The sequence below is a fragment of the Dasypus novemcinctus genome, chromosome 6 (assembly GCF_030445035.2).
Source record: "Dasypus novemcinctus isolate mDasNov1 chromosome 6, mDasNov1.1.hap2, whole genome shotgun sequence".
In the NCBI taxonomy this organism is placed as follows: Eukaryota; Metazoa; Chordata; class Mammalia; order Cingulata; family Dasypodidae; genus Dasypus; species Dasypus novemcinctus.
In genome coordinates, this window is record NC_080678.1 from 120,987,864 (window position 1) to 120,998,026 (window position 10,163).

Consider the following 10,163-nt stretch of genomic DNA (forward strand, 5'->3'; position numbering starts at 1 on the left):
GCTAGTCAGCAAGAGCATCAAGGAGAAGCAGGGGAATTTTTTCCCTGATATTTTCATATAAAGAACACTACATCTATATATAATAAATAAGAAATAAGTAATTTAATGTGTTTTCAATGCATACCATTGCATTTATATTCTATTGTTGGTAGCTGTTTTTGGCTAAATTTACATTGCTCTGGTCATTTTTCTAGCAGTTTCTTCAGTTACATGGAATCAGAAAATCAAACATGAACTTTAGAATTTGCCCTCCTGGATCTCACAGAAGATACAGAAATGCAGTCCCTCTTTGGGCAGTTCATCTCCATATACCTGGTCACTGCCTTTGGAAACATGCTCATCATCCTGGTCATCATTTCTGACTCCCACTTCTCCACACCCATGTACTTCTTCCTTTCTAACCTGTCCTTTACAGATATCTGTTACACCACAACCGCTGTGCCAAAGATGCTGCTGAACATCTATACAGAAAACAAAATCATAACTTATGAAGACTGCCTCAATCAGATGTAGTTTTTCATGCTTTTGGCAGGATTAGACAACTTCTTCCTGACTGCAATGGCCTATGACTGCTTTATGGCCATCTGCCACCTCTTACACTACACAGTCATCATGAACCCCTTGTTCTGTGGCCTTCTACTGTTGGCCTCATCGTTACTGAGTATTCTGAACTCTCTTTTACATGGCTTAGTGATTTTGCATTTGTCTTTTTGTGCAGAGTTGGAAGTCCCCCACTTTTTCTGTAAACTTAATCAGAAGTTCCAGTTTGCTTAATCTGACACCGTCCTCAATGATGATAGTGATGTATTTTACAACTGGAAATTCTAGGTGTTATTCCAGACACTGGGATTGTTTTTCTTACTCTAAGATTGTATCTTTATTTTGAGAATTTCAAAAGCTGAGAGCAAGAATAAAGCATTTTCTACTTGTAGGTCTCACCTCTCGGGAGTGTTCTTCTTTTATGGTACAGGTGTGATAGCCACAGTGATGTATACAGTGGTCACTTCCCTGCTAAACCCCTTTATCTACAGTCTTAGAAACAAGGGCATAAAGCAGGCCTTTATTTTTTTACATTTTTTATTGTCTTTTTTTGAAGATGCATAGATCACGAAAAATGTTACATTAAAAAATATAAAAAGTTCCCATATACCCCACATCTCACCCCACCCCACCCAATCCTCCCACATCAACTTCTTTCATCATTGTGGTACATTCATGGCATTTGGTGAATACATTTTAAAGCAGGCCTTTAAAATACAGAGAAGCATTCTTTCTATAAAAGGAATGTTTTTGTCTCAAAATCAGAAGTTTACTCATGATCAGCTGAGATCAGTCACTGAGAAATCTAAATTTAGATACTTTTATGAGTTTATAGAAAGGTAATTTGCTCTTTGCCTAATTTCCAAAAATCCATTTCCTGAAATTTTATACAGCAAAACACCTGTTTCTTCTGTTTTTCTTAAAAAAAAATCATTTGAATTTTGATGTATTTCCTGGTTTCAGTTTTGAAGATGGAATATGCTACCTGAATTTTCAGCAGTAAATTTTTTAATACAAGTAATTGAGTATCTATAAAATTAAAGTATGTGCTGGAGGGATGAAAGTGTATTGCATTTTATGCCAAATGAAAGCCACTGCTCTTGAGTCATGTATATTTGGTGAAAAATAATTTGCCATATCAAAGGCTGTGTACCACATGGCTCTTCTGGTTCTTTTATACAAACCTATAATTAGCAATAAACTTGATAAATATATGTCCCATAGACTTACATCTTTGGTTTGTCTATGTGGTATTTTAACCCTGAATTTTAGCAGCATTTCAACATATACTGTTCAGTTCGTTGGACTCACAAAGGACAACTACCAAAGAGATGATGATGGACAATGCCCAAGGAAGACAGAGTGTCTGCAACTGCAAGCAAGAGAGTTCCATACCTCCATGGATGGGGTCTAAGCTCCCTCTCAATTAGGAGCAGAGTGGGCATCACCATCTTCAAATCCTAAAGATTGGAGAATAAACAATAGGCTAAAGTAGAGGGCATTTTGGGGACATTGGAGTTGTCCTGCATGGCATTGCAGTGGCAGATACAAGCCATTGTATATTTTGTCATAACCTACAAAATTTGGTAGGACGGAGTGTAAACTATAATGTATTCTATAGCCATGGTTAGTAGCAATGCTTCAATATGTATTGCTTCATCATTTGTAATGCTTCATCATTTGTAACAAATGTACCAAACTAATGAAGGATGTTGTAAGTGTAGGAAAAGTGTGGGAGGGGGAGGGAATGGGGCATAAGGGAATTCCTTACATTTTTTCATGTAACACTTATGTAATTTAAAACTTCTTTAAAACTGACAGAAAATGTATATATTTTAAGACTGTGCAATAGCTACCAGCTTTGTTTTCATTGGATCCTAAAAGGGATCAGGTCCTGAACTGAATTCACCTTCTGATTAGCTCTACTATCATCCACATTCCATATCCAATATGTGTCTTTCTCCTGCCCATTCCTCAACATAATTTAGGTGATGATGCATTAGACATCTTCAAACATTCATGGTGTCACTAATCTCTGGGATTCTTTCAGGGATGTAATGTTGCTCTTTAAAATTATTTTCACGGGTTGGACATTTTCAGGAAATTTCTCTTCATCCTTTCTTCAATATATCTCTCATTTACATATCATAAAAGGTAACCATGTATATTTTGCCCACTGCCACCTATTAATTCCAGCTGTTAGGAAATAATATCAGCATTTTTATGTAACCTTCTGTCCTCTTTGTGAGGTAGACTAAGGCAAATGGTTCAGTCATCCCCTGACCCAGGGCAATCACTTGGATTGGTAAACCAGAGTTGCAGTTTTAGATTAGTGATTACTCTATGCTAATGTCCAAGTTTGAAAAAAAGTAATCTGGTTCTTTCCTTTCTTGCTTTCTTCCTTTTTCCTTTTCCATTTTTTTTTTTGATAGCTAAGGGTTATGTTTTTTGACACTAATGAAACAAAGAGAAAATAAACAATACTGCAGTCTATCCAGATTTGTTTAATTCTACCACAGAGCAATAAACAAAATATAAATTTTAAAAGAATAAACCATTCATTCCAAGCTCAATGAAATTTGAAAACTGACAGAAAGTTTTAACATTTTTGCATTTTTAAGCACTAAACATAAACAGCTAGTAGCAATACTTCAATATGTCTTCATCAATTATAAGAGATATACCATACTAATGAAGTATGTTGTTAATGGAAAAAGTTTGGGAGGTGGAGGAGTTGGGGCATATTGGAGTCCCCTATGTTTTTTATGTAACATTTATGTAATCTAAAGCTTCTTCAAAAATAAAATTAAAAAATCAATATAATCATATTTTTAAAGGAAAAGTATCTTTAAAATTGTGAGACTGTATTTTAATGTAAAGATGAAAGTTAAGTTACTCTGCAGAGAATTATAATTGTCTAAATCATAGCTATCATGACTGCCTTCATTATAAACAATATAAAGTAAACAATGGACTTAAATTAAAGCAAGGATATTTTAATTTAGTTTTATTTCTAAGTATTTTATTTAGTTTTATTCCTAAATATTTCTTATTTAGAAATAACAATTTGTCATCAACTATGCAAAATTATAATAGTGTGTTTTTACCACTGCTAAAGCACATCCTACTCTCTGAAAAATGTCCAGTTTGTCTTCTCCAGGAGTCTCAGCATCCTAAGTGTTATGCCAGTTTGGACAAATCTTTCCTTTCCTTATGTTTTTTTTCTCCTCAGATCCATTCTCCAACTTTCTTGACCTCTATCCACTTTTCTCCTCACTGCTCTGTGCCCCCAAGAGGCCAATTATTATGCTCTGTGTCAAATGGATTTCCTAATACTCTAGGTACCTGGTAAGTTCAGCCAATTTGAGACACTGGCAGGAGGTAAGAAGGTGCAAATGCAGAGAGGTCAGCTTATTTATTCCCATGGGTCTCTCCCTATGGAGGGGTGCATTGACAGTAGGAGCTTTTCTTTATTTGCTGTGCCATTATTGCCTAAGCCTAAGGTCTTGATAGATTCTAGTAACTTCTCCTTCCTCTTGTTCTTTTAGGCATAGGGGAGATGGTAGCTTTCTACTGTTGCCAAACCTAAGATTAAATAATCTTTGTCCAGTGTAAATTGTCCATTTATTTTACTCTTCAGTCACTGCTTTTTGGTGTATGCTGTTTTCTACCAGAATCTAGATTGATTGACTCATATCCTCTCTCTTACCTGATTATCTCATTTCTTTAAATTTCCAAGTGCCAATAAGTTCATATAATAACTAGTCTTAAGTTGATGTATTAACTGTGGTCGGTGCCTTTATTATTTATCCTAGAAACAATCTCAAGTCATAGACACTTCTAATAAAACCACATTTGACCTCATTCCCTCTATTTAATTGCCTTCATCTTTCTATCCCTCCTTAGTAAAATTTCCTTTAAGAAAGTTCACATTCATTACATCTGCTGTTCTTATTCTCCTTTATTCATCTTACAGTGTAATTTGTCTTCTTTACCCTCCCTTGAAATTATTCTCAAAAAAATATTTCATGACTATTATATTGCCATACTTAGTGACTACTTACAGCTTCTCTCACTGCACCAACATTGACACCACACACTAATTTTAAAATGTATCTTCTCCCTTTACTTCTATGACATTTTCTGATTATTGAATTTTCTAACAAGTCTTCCTTTTTCTCCCCATTTGGAGTTGGCTGTTTTTCAGGGCTGTCTGTTCACAGTTATTCCCATTATACATAAAACCCCAGGGGACTCCATCCATTCCCACTTCTTCAACTTTCACCTGCACAGAGATATCTCTCTAGGCATATTTCTATGGTTGGCTTCTCTGCCAAACTCCATTATGTTTCTTACCTATGTCCTATGCAAAGGGATATTTGGGTCCTGCAGGCATCTCAAATTTAAGATACCAAATTAAAATCACTACCTTTTTTCCTTCAACCCAAGATGTCATTGATTGCAAAATGAACCACCATTTTATAAACTACTAAGAAAAATTTATGCTGATTAAATTGGTAAGATTGCATCAATTATAAGTGAAAAACCAAGAAAATTGGTAGCATCTCTCAATTCATCAATATCCAAGGAAGGGAAGCATACATGGCTCAAGCCTTGAGTGCCTGCCTACCACATGGGAGGTATGGGGTTTAGCTTTTTCTTGCTGTTTTAAAAATTAGCATACCATAAAATTGACCTTCTTGTGGAAGGTTATACAGTTCTATGAGTTTTGTTGTTGTTGTTGTTTGTAAGACTTTAATAAAGACATTAAAATCCCAAAATATTTGGTAGAATTTGTTAATAAAATAGCAGCACAGTACAAGGAATCTAAGAAACCTATTTAAAAAATTAGAGTTCATCTTCTGAGATTCAAGCCCTATTTGACTGCATGTTAGACCCCAGAGGAAAATATAGGAAGGCCATGCTTTCATATTCAGGCTTCCTCTTGTTGGGCCGTACTATCTCTCTCTCTTTTTAGTTTAATTTCATTTTTTTAAAAGATACTTAGATTATACACATGTCACATAAAAATATAGGGGGTTCCCATATGCCCTGGTCCCCACACCCCCCACATTTACAACATCCTTCATTAAGAGGTACATTCACAGAAATTGATTAACACATTTTGGAGTATTGCCACTAAGCATGGATTATAGTTTACACTATAGTTTGCAATCTCTTCTGCACATTTTTGTAAGTTACTAAAAGATACATAAAGGCCTGTATCTGTCACTGCAATGTCATTCAAGACAATTCCCAGGTTCCCAAATTGTATCCCAAATTACAACTATTCTTCACCCCCCCCCCCCCCCCCAGAACCTTAGGTGGCCACTGCCTCCACATCAATGATAACACTTCTTCCATTGCTGGAATCACAATAATTCTATAGTAGAATAACCATAGGTGTACTTTGGCCCATCATTCATTCCCTAGTAATGGGGATTCTGTGATCGTGATGCCCACTCCATCTCTAATTGAGAGGGGGGTTAGATTCCATGGGAACTATCTTGCATGAAGTTGCAGACTCTCTCTATTCCTTGAGATGGTTGTCCATCATCATCTCCTTGTTTGTTGTTCTAGGTGTGTCCAATGAACTGGACAGTAGGTGTTGCAAATCTATTGAGATTCAGGGCCCTACTGGTACATAGACAGGCCAAAGATTTAAGTATCCTGGACATACACCTATCAACTTGGGTACTAATTATAGGTTCACATAAAAGGGGCAGAAGAGCCATATATAGGGAAAACATGACTGAATACAATTCTTTCACAATGGGGAGCATAAATTCCAAAGTAAAACCCACTGGTAGGATACGAAACTCCCAAGCAGTCTGCCATGCCTATAATGTCTAGATGTCTCCAGAGTCCTCAGCAGCCCAGCTATTTGAGGCAATATTTACTTTGTCAGCCAATGAGATCCTACTGAGATGCTTGTAAGTATAATCTCTGGAATGACCTCCTGACTCACTTTGAAGTCTCTTAGCCATATAAACTAATTTATCTTTACCTTTTCCCCCTTTTGGTCAAGGTCTTCTTCCAGTTGCACTGTTAGCTGGTGCTTGGTGTTAATGCTTCAGTGGGATGGAGGCTCATTCCCAGGCATCATGTCCCATGTTGGGGGGAAGGTAATGCATTTATATGCAGTTTGACTTAGAGAGAGTTTTGTGACTAAATTAATTCCATATGTCAGACTAAGTTAGGGATGAATTTTAATGTGAAGGGAAATTTGTAGGTATAGATGTCTATATTTAAAAAGAAAGAAGATCACAAATCCATAGCATAACTACAAATTCGGAGGTACAAAAAATGGCAATCTAAATCTAGTAAAATGAAGGACAGTAAAAGATGAAATGGAGAGAAATGAAATAGAGAATAGAAAAGCTTTTGAGGGAACCAAAGAAATTAAAATTAGATTCTTGGTGAATCTCAAGAAATTTGCAAAGTTTTAGGTATATTGAAAAAGAAAATAAAGAGATGATGAAAATTACTAAAGTCCAATATGAAATTGGGGACATTGCTAAATATTGCAAATATTAAAGAATTGGGGAATACTATGAATAATTGTATACCATCAATTTAGCTAAGCTAGAAGAAATGGGCAAATTTTTAGAAACACATAACTACCCAAACTGATCCAAGAAGAAATGGAAGATCTCCACGGACTTATAACAATTTAGCAGGTTCAATCAATAATCAAGAGCCTCCCAACAAAAAATAGCCCAGATCCAGACAGTTTCAAAGGTGAATTCTATGAAACATTCAAAGAAGAATTAATTGCAATACTTCTCAAATTCTTCCAAATTGAAGACAAGGGATCTCTTCATAACTCATTCTATGTGGTTAATGTTATTGTGATACCAAAAGTATATGAATACCTAACAAGGAAAGAAAACCAAGGGTCAATTTCCCTTATGAATATAGAAGCAAAACTCTTCAACAATAACCTACCTAATAGAATACATTAGAACATTAAATAAAGTATCTATCATGGCCAAGTGAGATTCATCCAAAGATGCAAGGTGCTCAACATCAGAAAATAATCCATGTAATAGACCACATTAACAAAGTGAAGGGGAAAATCATATGATAATGTTAACTTAGGCAGAAATCGCTTTTGACACAATCCAATGCCTTTTTACCAAAAAATAAAAAACCTCAGGGAAAATAAAAGAATAGAGTAGACTTACTGATATTCTACTATGGAATATTGTGTTTAGTAATGGAAGAAATTGTAGCATTGATGTGGAGAAAGGGGCCACAGTAGCTGCTGAGGGTAGGGAGAGGGAAGAAGAGATATGATATGGGGGCATTTTCAGGACTTGGAGTTGTCCTGGGTGGCACTGCAGGGACAGATGCTGGTCATTGTATGTCCTGCCATGGCCCACTGGGTGGACTGGGGGAGAGTGTAAACTACAATGTAAACCACTATCCATGTAGTGCAGCAGTGCTCCAAAATGTTTTCACCAAATGCAATGAATGTGCCATGATGATGAAAGAGGTTGCTGATGTGGGAGGAGTGGAGTGAGAGAGGTAGGGGATATATGGGGACCTTATATCTTTTTATTGTAACATTTAAAAAAAATAAAGAGTGAAAAAAAAAGAATGTAATTTCCCCAACATGATAAAGAGCATATATGTAAAAAAAAAAAAAAAACCAAAAAAAAAAACCCGCTAATCTTCTAGTGAATGCTGAGAGACTTAAGCTTTACCCTACAGTATTGAAAAAGATAGGGATGCCTGCTTTCACTATTGCTTTTCAGTATTTTACTGGAAATCCTTGCCAATGAAATCAGGCATAAAACTAGCAAAGAAGAAATAAAAGTATCCATATTCAGCAAGGACATGATACTTTATATTTAAAAATTCCAAAGCATTCCCAAGGAAACTCATAAATGAATTCAGCCAAATATAACCTACATGATTAATATGCAAAAATCCACCAGAGAAGAACTTTCCTAATGGACAATTGGAAAAATCCATTCACCATAGCATCTAAAAGAATAAAACGCATAGAAAAAATTATAACTAAAGAGGTGAAGGGCTTGCACACTAAAAACTTGAAAATAGTGTTGCAAGAAACTAGAGAAAATATAAGTAAATGGTAAGATGTCCCATGTTCATTGATAGGAAGAATACATATTAAAACATCACTATAACCTAAAGTGATCTAAAGCTTCACATAATCCCTATCAAAGTCCCAGGAGACTGCTTATGCAGAAATGGAAAAGATAATCCCCATTTAAATGAATTATGTGTCACCAGGACTGAGTATACCACCTTAGGGTGTTGTATTTATTTATTTCCATGTATTTTGACCTGTTTAGACTGAGAGTTGTTTGAGAGCAAGCTCATTATCTTCTTTCTTCTTCCCCAGAACATAGTTCAGTGCTTGCCATACAGTATTCTGAATAAATGTTTGCTGAATGACTAGAAAAGAAACAGTTGAGTGAGTTGAGTAGATATTGCTAACTATGGGGGAAAAAAACAATATTAGTGAGACAAGAGAAAACCCTGTTTAGAGGACAGTTTCATAAATGAGAGCCAACACAAGAAGAGACAGATTAGAGATAGAAAATATTTTATTTTGTCCAGAATCTCTTTCTGGAATCAGTGATAGGGAAATCATTATAGGAAACCTTGCATTATTAGACTCCACACCTAAAGGTAGGTGACCTCCTCCTGGGTTGAAGGCCTCCACTGGGATAAGAGATTAAAACAGAGCTCCAAAGCAGTCTCCAAAAGGTTAAAACTGGCATATGTTTGTATTGAATTTTCTTTCTTTCCGCCAGAGAACTAAATAGCTAATGGAGAAGAGAGACAAAAGAATATTCCTTTAATGATGTCCATGGGAATGATATCCTTAAAGGCACAAAAACTCTAAATGCTTTCCCTATACTATTTAAATCTACTTTACTAATCTCTGGTGATGATAAAGCATAATTGTGTCTTCTGGAGACCTGGTGATTGGTTCCAGCTCTCTGCCCTTCCTGGGTGAAAAGCTTCCAACTTTATTCCTCATTCAAGGCAGAATCTACATTGGTGAAATCTGGCCCTTCTTTGATACTTTCAAGGTGAGTCACAGAATCTCCACTGTTACTAGGGAATGTGTTATGACTTAAGGTAACCCTTTTATTGATGATAACTTTAGAGGTGTAACAGGGTGTATATATAAAGAAAGAAAATTTATACAGAGTTCTGCCTGTTTAAAAAACTGAGTGGAAGTAGATAGTGGTACAGTAAATGTCTTCTTTCTATATCTTTCTTTTCTAGTTTAGTTCTTACTCATGGGCTTCCCTCTCCCAGAAACTGTTTTCATTGTTTCATAGCATCTATTTTCTCTACATTTGTTAGGCAAATCTGTTTATTCACTTTCACCCATATATTAGGGAAGTTGTGAACTTACAAAGCGATCATTCAAATATGCAGATTTGCCATACATACCTCCAACAACAGTTTACATAGCTGTGGTACATCTGTTACAGATTATGTTAATAATAAGAGGGTATGGAAGAAATATACCAAATGTACTGTAGATTATAATTAGTGGTAATAGTCTGATGATGTTATCTCACCCATTTTTAATTAGTTATTCACCAAACATTTATTCAACAAATACTTCATAG

At 35.6% G+C, this 10,163-nt stretch overlaps 1 pseudogene; it reads left to right on the forward strand.

Annotated features, from left to right (window-relative positions):
* Positions 1 to 210: 210 nt before the first annotated feature.
* LOC139439095 (olfactory receptor 7A10-like) lies at positions 211 to 4,094 on the forward strand (annotated as a pseudogene).
* Positions 4,095 to 10,163: the final 6,069 nt, after the last annotated feature.